The sequence below is a fragment of the Melospiza georgiana genome, chromosome 3 (genome assembly GCF_028018845.1).
Source record: "Melospiza georgiana isolate bMelGeo1 chromosome 3, bMelGeo1.pri, whole genome shotgun sequence".
Classification (NCBI taxonomy): domain Eukaryota; kingdom Metazoa; phylum Chordata; class Aves; order Passeriformes; family Passerellidae; genus Melospiza; species Melospiza georgiana.
The window spans coordinates 20849331-20864254 of NC_080432.1; positions in this window are offsets into that span (position 1 = coordinate 20849331).

The window sequence follows — 14924 nt, forward strand, 5'->3', positions numbered from 1 at the left end:
TTGCATGAACATGTGCACCCTGTCACAGCAGCAGAGAGCTGAGAACGTCCCCTGCTCTCATTACCCGCTGATGGAAATGTGTGAGGAAAGGGTGAGAAGCCATTTAGCTCAAGCAAAGTGAAAATTGATCTTTTGAGAGACAAATGGTAAAAGCAGGGGCTCCTGCAGTTGTGCGTGTGAGGGAGAGAGGAGGAGGCAGCTGCAGAGGGTTTGGTGGGGATTTTTTAACATGAAACCAAGCGGAGGAAATGTGAATCAAAACCTTGCAGAGCCCAGATTTTGCATATTTACACAGAATTGCAATACACAAGGTGTGCCTCTCTAAGTATTCCCCCACCTTTCCTGGGACCTCTGACAGCAGCTTGGAAGAGCCTTCAGCAGCCAACCATGCTTGTGGTGACTCTAAGTGACATCCAGGGACCACCATCACCTCAGGGCTCAGTCAGACCCCTGGCACACCCTTAGGGCACCTTCCTCCCCTCTGGATTGATCAGGATCAGCCACCCTGGGGTCTTGCTTCCCTGTCCTGGCTCTTTCCAGTCCCAGTCCAGTTCCCCACCTCCTGCCGGGCTTCGCCTGCACGTCACCACCCACAAAGGAGGGCCTGTGCAGGAGCTGGGGCTCGTGCTGTGCTGAGAGGAGCCATAAAGCTCCTTTTAGGATGCCCAGCACAAAGCTGGGCCTGTTCAGCTGCAGGTTGGGGGCTGCTGCCTCCCCTCCCTGCCTCTGCCAGGCACTGAGTCACTGCCCTGCCACGGCGCTGCCAGCCCAGCGCTGCAGAGAGGGACAGGGCTGCTGGCAAAGCAGAAGCTGTGCCTCAAAACACTGCTGCTTCCAGAGCTGCAAATGGGAAATGTGATGGGAGAGACCTGGGGAAAGGGGCAGTGACATGGAAGGGGTGGGTAATCCATGTGGGATCTTCCTGGGGTTTGTGTTTTCCACCACAAATGGCTCTCGATGCTCTCTGTGACACAAGGAAGGACACTGAGGTTCCTACCTCTGTCTTTTCACAAAGCAAGAGAGGGAAAGCTGGAGATATTTTCCAGCTTGCAAGACTCATGGCTCTTGTGGTGTGGGCTTCTTCCTCAAAGAACAGAGCCATGATTGTCAAAAATCCCTGATGCTGTCAGAAGCAGCACAAGAGACACACAATCTTCTGCCCACAGAGAGAGAAAAATGGTTAAAAGGTGAATCTCAGCACTCTTCCAAGTTTTTAAAGCACTTTCTTGGCTCTGTCATTTTGATGACACTTTGAGCTGGCAGGAAAACTCACAGGTCAGGGATTTTACTGGTGCCCAAGGATCTGAGGTGCTGGTTCTTTAGCTCTCTCAAAAAGTGAAGTCTGGGTCCTTGAAGGAAGATGGAGACCTCTGTAGAGATGTGATGCCTATCATGAGCAGACAGGAAGCAGAGCTACAGATATACATTGTGACTTCAATCTGCTGTTAAATCACAGAAATACAAAAAATAAATAAAAGGCAGGATAAAGCTGGGGAAAGGGTCCTGCTCAGGGCCAGCAATTCCAGGTGTGTTTGAGAAATGCACTCCTGACTCCTTTACCCTCCCATGCCTGCAATCCTGGTACACCCCCCCTTAAAGGCCAGTTAGAAATAGCAGGAAAGTGCAGCAGCCAATTTAAATTGAGGGAAATAAGAGACTTGGAGAGAAAATAAAAAATAAATATAAACTCCTTGAGCAGCTCACCTGTGGCCAGCTGTGCAAGCTCAGCAGCTGGGAGCCTTGGGCACTCACTCACCCTCCTGAGAAAGCCCCAAGTGCCTGGTTCCACTGAGTGATTGCCCTTTCAGATCAAAGAATTGAGAGCAGGAGGTAAGGGAGGAGACAAGCCAAGCAGAATCTGCAAGCTGAGAGAAAGTAACTTCAGCACAGCAAAAAGGGAGATTCATGCCAGGCAGGAGATTCATCCTCTCCATTCGTGTTTGTCTTCCTGGTTCTGCTTTTCCTCTCTCTTTCTCTTCCAAGTTATTGAAGACAGGAGAGCCTCTGCCAGCGTCACCTCAATGTCCTTCTAAAAATCAAAAGGCAATGCAAGTCCCAAGGACCAGTTTATAAATTGGCATCAGTGCTGATGGAGGCTTCCCACCCATCCAACCCCACACTATTTCTGGGTTCACAGGTGCTCTCTGACAAAGAAATGGGGGTTTGACTGATGCCATGATCCTGTCAGGACCCAAGCACAGGTCCTGTTCTTCTCACAGGGATCTTCTCACAGATTTTAGTGTTGAGCTCCCTGGTCACAAGAGGCAGATTGTCACAGACATCTTTTATGAAAAATCCTTTCCTTAGGATTTTTCCTCCTGAGAAGCTGGGAGGCCTCAGGAACAAAATGTAAACAATGGTTATCTGCTGCTGTGGAATGCAACAGGTGGATCTGTGATTGGCCTCATGTGGTTGTTTGTAATTAATGGCCAATCACAGCCCAGCTGGCTCAGACAGAGAGTCCGAGACAGAGCCTTTGTTATCATTTTTTTTTCTATTCTTAGCTAGCCTTCTGATGAAACCTTTTCTTCTATTCTTTTAGTATAGTTTTAATACAATATATATCAAATTATGTATATATAATATAAAAATTATATATAATATATCTTATATAACTATATATTTATATAAATAAATATATAATTATATAAAAATATAATATAATATAATTATATAAAATAAAAAAATCAGCCTTCTGAAACATGGAGTCAGATCCTCATCTATTCCCTCATCCTAAGACCCCTGTGAACACGGTCACAGTAGATAAGCCTTCACACACACCTCTTCTTGCATTCTTAACTGAAATTAACAGATTTTTAAGTGATTTTTCAGGGACACAGGCTGGAATAGGACTCACCACCAAAGCTATTTTAAACCAGGCTTTCCTCTGGTTCCCAGTGGTCAGCAATTCCCTCCTCCCCAGAGGATGCTCTGCCCACGCAGCCCACAGTGCACTGGCGCACTGATGCACAGTGGGGAGGGAGGGAGGGCTGGGAAGCCACTGGGCCATCCAGGACTGCCAGCAGCTCTTGGCTCAGCCCCCAGCTCCACTCTCTGCTCAGAGCCCTCGGGATGCTGGCCCTGCCTGGGAAGATCCCTCAGCCCTTCCATCACAGCCAGCCAGGAATGGTCTCCCCTGAAACACATCTGGTGAATCCAAGCTGGATCCTTTCAGGTGGACCAAAGCTGGATTTGCCATTCCTTGAGCTCCTTTGACAGCAGTGCACAGTGCTGCAGACAGTCAAGAGCAGAACAACCAGCTGAGTCGCTCCCTGCCACCCCCAATGTGCCACAGGTCCAAACTGACCTCACTGCAATCATTCCCCCCTCTGCAGCTTCTGGAAATCACTGCATCCTGGTCCCTGAGCCCTGGCATCCACCTCTGCCAGGCCTCCTCTCAAAGGGCATTTCCTTCCAAGGAAAAGCCCAGGCAAGCCATGTCCTCTCCCTTCCCTTAAACACACTCCTGTTGAACTTCATCACCTTGTTGGGGCTGCCTGTGCTCCACAGAAAATCCATATCCCTGATATTCATCTGGGCAATGCTTCTCCCAACAGGAGATGTGTGAGGTTTTCTGGGGTGGTTTGTGCTACTGAGAGCCAGACACTTGGTAGGGAAGAGAGAGAGAGAGAAAGAAAGGGACAGAGGGTGGTTTCTCAGTTGGTTCCAGCTTGCTGCAGGTCAGCACTTGGTAAAACCATCAAATTTACAAGAAACACTACTTGATTTTGGTGGCAATCCTTTCCTTTTCCCAGCCACAAAAAGGGAAGCCAACCCTGCTGCTCGTGGCAGTAACTTTGAACAGCTTTCCTTAGAAAAGAGCTTGAGTATGACTTCCATTCCAGGCACACAATAAACACACAAACCAGACAGGAACCTGCTCAGGGAACCTCCAGGCACTGATGTGCACAAAGTCCTGGCCTGGCTGAGCCCCTTTGTGAGGGCCTGACCTGCAGCCTCCATCCAGCAGCTGCATGGGAGCCCTGGCAAGCATCAGGAGCTGCTCCTGACAGCCCTGCACAGAGCCCTCCTCAGGGTGCCAGCACCAATGAGTGAGAGTGCAGCAGCCAGGCAGAGAGAACTGGGAACATCTCTGCTCCCAAGGCTCCTGCAAAGGGACCAAGGCACTGTGACCCTCGGGAGGGGCTCCAGCAGGGCCCTTAGCAAGAAGACCCTGTCCTGTCACACCCCCTAAAAGCTGAACTTTGCCAGCAGGCAGTGGGCAAGGACCTGCAGCTTTGGCTTTCCACATGTGAGTGAATTTTGCAGGGTAAGACCCTCCAACAGGCACAGGTTTGATTTGGAGAAACTGCAAAATTCCTGTCGAGGCACTGCAAGAGAATGAGCTGCCCAGGGTTGGCGTTTGCAGAAGGTACTGAGGTGAAGAGCTTCATCCTCACCCTAGAAAGGCAGCTAAGGAGTGACACTGCTCCATCCCCTGCCTCCCCAGTCTCTCTTCAGGAGACTTTCCTGAAGCCTGTAGTGAGAGTCCTATGTATTGGGTAAGTGGGTCCTAGTTGCTCTAAATGAGCCACAGCTGTGAAGTCCTTAGTCGGGCAGCAGCTGTGGCTTGCAAAGATAACTGGAATAAAAGGGGGTGGGTCGAGAGCCCAGGAGGAGCTCTTGTGAAGCTATGAGGAACTGCATAGCAGAGAGGAGCTGCATGGTAGAAAACCAGCTAGAAGGTACGGACTTTAAGAATATCATAACAAGAGTATGGGACTCTAGAAATATGAAATACAATAAGATAGCCACAATAATTGGTGACCCCGACGTGATGGAGGTATGCAGCCTGAAGAGCTGTGGAAGATTGTGTGTGGTGTATGAGGCCTTTGAGTCTTGGGATAAAATGTGTATTGTAAAGGAAATGAATATATTGTACTTGAGTATCTATATTGTATTTGAATACATCTGTTAGTAATAGAAAAAAGGGGAAAATGTAGTGAGAGTCCTATGTATTGGGTAAGTGGGTCCTAGTTGCTCTAAATGAGCCACAGCTGCAAAGTCCTTAGTTGGGCAGCAGCTGTGACTTGCAAAGATAACTGGGATAAAAGGGGGTGGGTCGAGAGCCCAGGAGGAGCCCCTGTGAAGCCATAAGGAACTGCACACAGAGGAGGTAGAAAACCAGCTAGAAGGTATGGACTTTAAGATGGGACTCTAGAAATATGGAATACAATAAGATAGCAACAATAAAGCCCTTTCCCCAATAAAAAGGTCCAAGCAAAAGCAGCCCTGACTTGATGGATGAAGAAGCTTGGTCTAATGCAGCTCACTCAGAGAGCATCTCACTCAGAATTCTGTGACCAGAAATTCTGCCCAAGGGAGATAAGAAACTGCCACCCAAAGTGACTGAAACATTCTTCCAGATCCCCTTCTTCCTCTGCCATATCGTTTTCCTTCTTCCCACATTTTATCCTGTAACCTTCACTTCTCACACAGTCTCAGCCGCGCTCACTAGGGATGCTCTGGCTAACCACTCCCATGGGAGTGAGAAACTCCCCCTCAAACAGGAGCAGGATCTGAAAAGAAGCCACAAGCTCCCGCAGGGGTGCAAGAGTTCAGTGTTTTTCAGAGTAGCTGGAAAGTGCTGCCTGATGAGGTTCCTTGGCCTACAGACACCTTCCTGCTCATCCCCTTGGACATCCTCCTGGAATTCCAGCTTTTGGGCAATGAGCAGAGCAGGGTGGGTCCGTGTCCAGCTCTGATCCACTCGGGGGGGGGGCGGTGAGGCAGTGCTCCTCCCACCATGAAGTGTGCCCCATGCTGCTCGCATCCCTGCCTGGGATGGGCAGGAAGGAGCACAGTGTCCGTCTGTCTGTCTGCCAGGGATCCTTCCCTTCCCCATCACGCTGACACTGGCAGCCATCCTCAGCTGTGACCGTGTTCACAGGGGGTTCTTGGATGAGGGGAGAGACAAAGATCTGACTCCATTTTTCAGAAGGCTTGATTTATTATTTTATGATATATATTACATTAAAACTATACTAAAAGAATAGAAGAAAGGATTTAATCAGAAGGCTGGCTAAGAACAGAATAGCAAAGAATGATAACAAAGGTTTGTGGCTCAGCTCTCTGTCTGAGCCAGCTGGGCTGTGATTGGCCATTAATTACAAACATCCAACATGGGCCAATCACAGCTGCACCTGTTGCATTCCACAGCAGCAGATAATCAATGTTTGCATTTTGTTCCTGAGGCCTCCCAGCTTCTCAGGAGGAAAAAATCCTAAGGAAAGGATTTTCCATAAAAGATGTCTGTGACACTCAGCCCCCTTCCTCCTCCCTTAATTACCTTCATTTTCACTACCTCCTTACCTTCATTTTCCTTTCACTTTTAAAGATTTTTCTCAGCCCCCTCCCTGCCTTTCCTTCAAGCTCCAGATTGCCTCTGTGACTCATTGCTGGGTGCCAGAGGTGGCTTTTTTCTTTGTGGAGGTAATTTTGCCAACCAGCCCTCCCATGTGTTTTGCAAGGGGCTGACAGGCACCAGCAAAGAGTGCAGTGAGTGCCTGCAGTCCTGGCCCAGAAAGGACAGCACAGAAGGATGACAGAATATATTAAAAGAGCTCATTAAACTCACTTTGGTCACGCTCCAAAGCGTGTTGGAAGTCAGGAGAGAGTCCCCCATTGGCATGAGCAGGGTTTGGATCAGGGTTAATTCCATTAACCAGGCTGTTTGGTAGCTGCTGAGCCCAGCTGAGTCCTGGGGTTATTACTGTGCATGTAAGCTGTCCCTAATAAAATAAAGAAGACAAACTGGCCACCTGTGTTTAATAATCTGAGCTGATTTATGAATCATCTGTGTTTGTAAGACCCATCTCGTACACAGACTCATCTTTCTCTCCCTAGCACCCAGCTCCCCCTTCCCTATGGAAACCACAGCCAGCCTTCCTGCAGGAGGTGAATTCCTGTCAGAAATACATTTAATCTGCTGCAAGCTGCCCCTTTAAATCCAGGCTTTTCCATGCAGTCACTCCAGAGAATATGAGGAATGCCTCTGCTGGTTTTTCACTGAGCCTATTTAGCCTTTTTTGGACAGAAGGAAGCGTCTGAGAGGGAGGGTGCATTTTTCCCTCTTTAAATCACAGGAGGAACACCACAGCTCATTCCTTGTGTCCAGACTGCTTAACTCTTCCCATATCCTGGCAGCCCTGAGCAGCTGCTCCGGACTGGAGGGACACTGGAGCCCCTGGCTGTCCCTTTCTTTGCCTCCTGCTCTGCGAGCCTGGCACACAGAGGTGTGGGGGCTCTCCATCCTTCCAGCTCTGGAGCCAAGGCACTTGTCCCCATCTTGGTCCTGCCATTCCAGCCACAGCCAGACACGCAGCTCCTTGCACAGCAGGGCCCCAGGCTGGAGAGATTCTTCTCTCTCTGAAACAAGGAAAGAGTGTTTTTCCCTTCCCACTCGTTTATGCTCTGCCGCAACAGCTGCTCTCCACGGGCTGGCTGTAGAGCCCCCAGGCTTAGCTCGGTTTTCAAGAGCACGAAATTTGCATCCACAGCACATGACCCAGGCTCTGAGCCTGCCCACATGGCTGGCAGAGCTCCTGAGTTTGAGTTTGGCTGCAGGCACCGACTTTGGGATGACCACAGCATTACTAAGAGATTCCCTCACCCTCCTCTCCTCCTCCTCACACTCCCATGGGATGGAGTGCCCTGCCAGAATTCTGGCTGTAGAGCACAGGGAAGGGCACAGCACCGGCTGTGGGGCTCCCATTTTATGTATACATGGAAGATGTGTACATATTTTTATTATATATTTTTATATTTGATATAATATATAAATACATATATCTATATATAAATATATAATATACTTAGACTATATATTAAATATATAGATATATAAAATACATAATATTTCTATGTATTAATATTAATTAGTATTAATTAAAATTCATTAACAGTAATATTAATTAGTATTTATAAATGTTACTATTACTATTAATATTAATATTAATATTGATGGAACATTGTTATATTAATATATTTTTATATAAAGTATGTGTTATATTTCTATTTTATAAAATATATAAATTATATTTATATTATAAGATAGAATATAAATATATTATAAATATAAATATAAATATTTATAGTATGATTGTTAATATATTTATATTATATATTTTATATATTAATATAATATTTTATATATTTATAATATATATTATATATTATTTATAGATGTACGTATTTAGATTTTATATTTATAAATATAAATATCATATATGATATTATATATCATATAAAATATATTATTTTTTCCAAGTGTTCGAGTGGATCTTAAGTTATCCATACAAGCAAAATTAAGGGTGAAATGGAGCAGATCTCATCTCTCTGCTGGAAGTGACAAAAGCTGGCCACATTCTATAATCATAGATTATGGGGGGTCATACACCATCTTGAAGTTAAAGCATTCCCCAAGAGGACTTCAGGTAAGCTTGCTTTTGTAACTGAGATGCTTGTTTGGTAAAAGCCCTGCTCTTAATAAACAGAAAATCCCACATGACAAAGCACTGACTACATGAAAATCAGACAGATGTGCCTTTTTGAAAGGCTTGCAAATGGAAATTGTGCAGCAACAGTTTTACAGTGAAAGAAACAATTGATGTCAGATGCTGCAAGCTGTGGGGACTTAAAGAATTCTCACATCCCAGCTGTGCCACATCAGCAGCTGCACCTGCACTCCCAGCAGTGGGGAGGACCCAGGGATGGAGCAGCAGTGAGACACGGTCACACCCAGTGTCCCATCCCAGCAGGCAATGCCAGGACCCAGGGACAGCATCCACTGCCAGGGCTGACTGTCCCCCATCAGGAATACAGCATCTCTGCACCAGTCCATGTCACAGACTTCTTTTATGAAAATCCTTTCCTTAGGATTTTTCCTCCTGGGAAGCTGGGAGGCCTCAGGAACAAAATGTAAATGTTGATTATCTGCTGCTGTGGGATGCAACAGGTGCGTCTGTGATTGGTCTCATGTGGTTGTTTCTAATTAATGGCCAATCACAGTCCAGCTGGCTCAGACTCTGTCTGAGACAGAAGCTTTTGTTACCATTCTTTTCTATTCTTAGCTAGCCTTCTGATGAAACCTTTTCTTCTATTCTTTTAGTATAGTTTTAATGTAATATATATCATAAAATAATAAATCAAGCCTTCTGAAACATGGAGTCAGATCTTTGTCTCTTCCCTCATCCAAGAGCCCCTGTGACCACCGTCACAAGTCCACCCATCAGCATACATTCCATCCCAGTTTTGCACAAGCAGAACACCCAATTTCTACCCAATTAGCCATGGTTCATGGAGTTTGTGGTGCCTCTGTGCAGGAGAACAGGCAAGCCATGTTTCCAAGGGACACAGAGACAGGCAGCTCCTGATGTGGCACAGAGCCTTCCAGGCAGACAAAAATATTCAACAAATCTGAACCAGAAAAAAAGTGAGTTTTCATGGGTCATTAGTGCCTTGCCTCACAGGGATGGGATATCTTCTGATGTGGTTCTCAGGAGCCTTGAAGCCACAGCCTGCAGCTCAGGGAAGGAGCATGGAGGTGGCACAGGATTCACCATGTGACAAAACAGCACGGCTGTCCTCGCTTCATCCTGGAGGGCACAGCCTTGGAATACAGCGAGGGGAGGACCACACACATGAGCAACCAAATTTCAGCTCCTCCAACGTGCTTCCAGAAGAACCTAAGAAACTTAAAACAGTGAAAATAATATCATTAAAAAATACCCACAAGGTTGGAGATCCCCAGAATGGCAGGACAGTAAAACGTTTCTAAGCTGACCAAACCTCTGCAGTTATGATGGTTTCTGCAGGTGGCCAAAAGGACAAGAATAATCTGTTTCCATTAACAGCCCCACCAGCCCAAGGACTCCTCCTCTGAAGGGACACTCAAGTGTGTGTGCTGAGGGAAGGGGCTTTGCCAGCTCTTGCCCTTTCAGGAGTAAAATAGGTGTCCTACAAACACTGAGCCAGTGATGGGAGATGCAAGGACCCAACAGGTTTGTACCTCCCCAGTAGCCAGCATTTGTCAAGGATGGGCACCCAGAGGAAATGTTGTTGCAGACGTCTTTTTATGAAAATCCTTTCTTAGGATTTTTCCCCTTCTGAGAAGCTGAGAGTCCTCAGAGACAAAATGTGAACATTGATTACCTGCTGCTGTGGAATGCAACAGATGCATCTGTGATTGGTCTCGTGTGGATGTTTGGATTTAGTGACCAGTCACGGCAGAGCTGGCGCTCTCTCTCTCTGTCCGAGCCACAGACCTTTGTTTTCATTCTTTTCCATTCTATTCTATTCTTAGCTAGCCTTCTGAGATGAAACTTTTCCTTCTATTCTTTTTACTATAGTTATAATGTAATATATATATAATAAAATAATAAATCAAGCCTTCTGAATACGGAGTCAACATTTTCGTCTCTTCCCTCACCTGAAAACCCCTGTGACCACTGTCACAGAAATGTGACCTCCAGGATACTCTGGAATCTCCTCTGGAAGAGGAAAACCTGCTAGAGAACACCAACAGCACTTCCAGCTCTTCTCGGGAGTTTCCACACTTCCTTAGGTTCTAACTAAAGAGAGGCTGGAGACCCATCTCTGGCAGAGGCAAAGACGTGGCTGCAGCTGTGCCATGTTCCAGCTGGCAGGAATTGCCCTGAGCCCCTCACTGTGCTGCTGTGGCCCTGATTACCCACTCCCCAAACCATGTGAGGGCTGCAGCCCTCCTTGCAAGCAGGTTTGATTGCCCTGGTGTGGGGTGGCTGTCACCCTGTGGTGTCACACGTGTGCCACTCCCCTGCTGGGTGCCACCAGCTCACCCCAGCTGTGACTGGCAGAGCTCTGCTGGGCTACAGACCAAGCCAGATGGGCAACCAGGCTGGAGAAGGGCTGGCCTTGCCTTGTTTAGCAGGACAAGGCCAGCAGATGCAGACCTGACCTTTCTCCGCAGGCCAGGCTGTCCCTGCTCACACTCAGGCAAGGAAAGCCAGCTCCTCACCTGGGTCATCGCAAGGTGAACCCACAAGGAAGGTGACAAAAGGGGAGAACTAAAGGAAAAAGTACCCTAAAAACTCTTCCTCCCAGTGCCCTGAGACAGGCAAAAAATATGGGCAGAGTCTTGCCAAGGCAGGGCCATCAGCTGTTCTGCACTGAGCAGAAAAAGGTGACCAGCCATTTCTGAAAGGGCAGCATCCCTCCTTCCAACCCAGAAAAGCCATTGATAAAATTTCTACATTCAAAAGAATGAGCACTTCCTGGGGAAGTGGGAATACACTGTGTGAAAACATGCAAGTGGAGGAGGAAGAGACTGACCAGCAAAAACACAGCTGCCTCCTTGCCTCCTCACACAGGCCAGCCCCTTTGCTGCTGCCTTCCCCTTCTCTAGGTGAAAACAGAGGTTTTGGCTCTGTGACACTGTTATACCCCCCTAACTAGGGCAAAGAGCTTCCCAACAGGACAATCAGAAAATGGAACAGTGTCAGACTCCACCTGGTGCATCATTCACACACATCTTGGCCAGTTCTGGGTGTGAGAATTTGGCCAATTCTCCAATTTAGGGATTGGAGATTTTTGCCCTGAGATGTGCTGTCACTGCCTTCAAAAGCTGACATACAAATAGAAACAGCTGCATATATCTCCAAACACTTCTCTGAGACCATGTTTGTGGCTTTTCAGGCAAAATATGCCTGTACCCAAAAGCCTGGAGCAGTTCTTAGGAACTCCACCTGATGTCTCTGGCCATGGCCACAACCTCTCAATGGACTGACACCTAAATCATCCATTTCACCAGGTTAATTTCAGCCTGGATAATTTCCCTGTTTCACTCCTGGCCTCCCAAACTGGTGCTGTGGATAAAAAGCGAGGCAAGAAGAAGAAGGAGTTAAGATTGTGTTGCTGCAAAGAGAAACATTTGGCAAATCTTTCCCCAAAAGCTTCTTTCGTCTGAGCAGGGAGAGGGTGGGCATTCCTGAACAGCAGCAGGAAAAAGGCTGGGAATTAAATCTGGACCCCAGCAGAGGTGAGCAGTGCATGAACACCCAGGGATGCTTCCCTTGGTTCCTCATGGGAGCAGCCATCCTGCTTGGGGTGCCTGACATGCTGCAGGCTGCTGCAAGGGTGGCATTAGCAGTCCCCACAGCAGAGGCTGCAATGGAGAGGTGCCCTGAAGGTGCATGTTACACCTCCTGCAGTGATGGCAGCAGCTTGGAGATGAAGAAATTAGGGTAATGATTTTCATTGTGCCTGGCTTGTCCCCTCTTTCATCTCTGGGAGGGATGAAGACACCATGACAGTTTGGAAACTCTCAGACACTTTTTTGGTGTAATGGAACAAAGCAAGTCTGGGTTTTGTGAGGGTGGTGAAAGATCCATCAGGAGGGAAGAGGGTTTTACACTGGAGCAGATCCATGATCCAGTCCACCATACAGCCACGGATGGGGTGAGGCTGGGCAGAAAATCCCATGGGTTACAACCCTCATGCTGTGATCCACAGTAATGCTGATTTATCCACACACATGGAAGGCAGGGTGGCATCCAGGCAGGAACTGAAGCAGGGTGCCCACAAAGTTAAGGCTGCTGAGCCTCAAATCAGAGCCCCACCACCCTCCTCTGCTCCGCATGGCAGCAGAAAGCTGCCTGTAGCACTGGGAATGGTGCTGATCCCAGAGGGGCCATGGCTCTGCAGGAATGCTGGCAAGCGCTGCCTGCCCACCTTATCCTGCCCCTGGGTGTTGCAGACATCTTTTCACTAAAAATCCTTTCTTAGGATTTTTTCCCCTCTGAGGAGCTGAGGCCTCAGAAACAAAATGCAAACGATGGTTTTGTGCTGCTGTGGAATGCAACAGGTGCATCTGTGATTGGTCTCCTGTAGATGTTTGGATTTGGTGACCAGTCACAGCAGAGCTGGCTCTCGCTCTCTGTCCGAGCCACAAGCCTTTGTTATCATTCTTTTCCATTCTATTCTTAGCTGGCCTTCTGAGGAAACCTTTCCTTCTATTCTTTTTAGTATAGTTATAATGTAATATATATGTATATATCATAAAATAATAAATCAAGCCTTCTGAACATAGAGTCAACATTCTCATCTCTTCCCTCATCCAAGAACCCCTGTGACCACTGTCACACTGGGCAGCTGGGCCACCACAGCCCCACGGTGTGGATCAGAAAAAGGAGCTGTAAATCTGTAACCACTGGGGCTGGCTGCCTCGGGAAAGCACCCGGAGATGGGAGATTAGACACACCATTAGCAGGAGCCCTGTTCTTTAGTGCTTCAAGCCTAAAGCAGCTCCTGGTGTGCAGGCAGGTGATAAGCTCAGTGCTCCATAAATCCCCAAAGGAACACTGCCCAGACTGTGCCCCTTGGCATCATTACACAGCAGAAGGAATCACTGCTGCTCCCTGTGCTCTGTTATCCCTCAGTGCCACCAGGAATCCTTCCTGCCCAGCTACTGTGAACGGCCTTCACAGAAAATTAATCCTTCAGATGTCTGCTGCCTTCTCCCTGTGCAAATACCAGGCTGCTGATTGACCAGGGAAGGATACAAATATTTACAGACAAGGGGAGGGTGGGAGCTCTGCCACGCATTGTGCTTGTGGCTGCAGCTGGCAGAGCTGCCAGGGTACCTGTGGGCTGTGCTGCTGCACAGACACACCTGGCACACCCCAAATCCAGCAACAAATAGTCTTTTTTCAGGCTAATTTCAGAGCATTTGGTTTAAAGCTGATCTGAATACAGCTGAAGTGGGAAAACAATTAATGTGTCAAACAATGACAGGCCCCAGTGATACACAAGGTTCTCCAGCATAGGAACCTCACCACAACACCCCACACCAGGCATTTGGGCCTCAAGGAGCAGGAAAAGCTGGCACCATTGCAAGAAAGATGAGCAGCCACAGGAATCCCACCACCACCTCCCAATAAATGCCCCAAAAGACCCAACTTTAGTTCAGTCTTCTTCTTGTCCTGGTAGTCCTGGAGTTTGAGTATTCCCCTGTCCTCACACAGATCACTGGGACAAACTGGATCCAGGTGAGGAGGAGAAGGCAGGTTCTGGATTGGCTGGGAGTTGGAACCGTGGCTGTTAGGATGGTACCTGGTGTGGCTTCAGCCCATGCCCAGGAGCTTCATTCTGCAGGTATCCAAGGTCTGGGAGACAGCCTGGGTCAGACAGCACTCCCAGCAGCAGCAGCAGGAGATAATGGCACACAGACTTGGCCAGACCTGACCACAAATCACCTTTAACTTCTTTACAGCAGTGCACCCCCTGCATGGTCCTTCCCCCATTAGGAGACCCAAGTACAAGCACCCTGGGGTGGGTGGAATCTCTCTCATTGCAGTTTTTGCAGGGACATTGATGGATTCCTCTTTGGTCTGACCTTTGCAGCCATCCAAGGCCATTTTCCTGGGGTTTCTCCTTTTCCTGAGGGTGGAAAGCAAGTTGCACTTGCCAGGGAAGCACAGCCTGCCTTTGCTGCCTAACAGGGAGAATTTCACTCAGCATTGCCTCAGTGGAAAAGCACATTGCTCCCAAATTCACAGCAGGACCCTGTGGTATGGAAACACACAGATTGAGAAACCTGCTGTGGTGTCCTTGCCACAGCTCATCACCCTCCACTTTCTGCTGCTCATTCCCCAGCCTGGTGCTGCACTACAAGAAGCACCTGCCTGAAACATGCCAGGTTGTTTTTCCAGTCCTCACTGGCTCCAGGAAATCAGCCATGATATTGCTGTCATGGATCAGATCTCTGGGCTCCATCCTTCCCCACAACAACACCCAAATGGCAGGAACACATCCAGGAGGCCTGATGGAGTGGCCAGGCAGGGATACAAGGAAAGGTGGAGCCCAAAGGGAGGTTCAGGGCAGAGCAAAGGTCTTCTTTACCCTCTCCTTCCACCAGGCAAACAGCCTGTGCTCCATCTGGGAGCCAG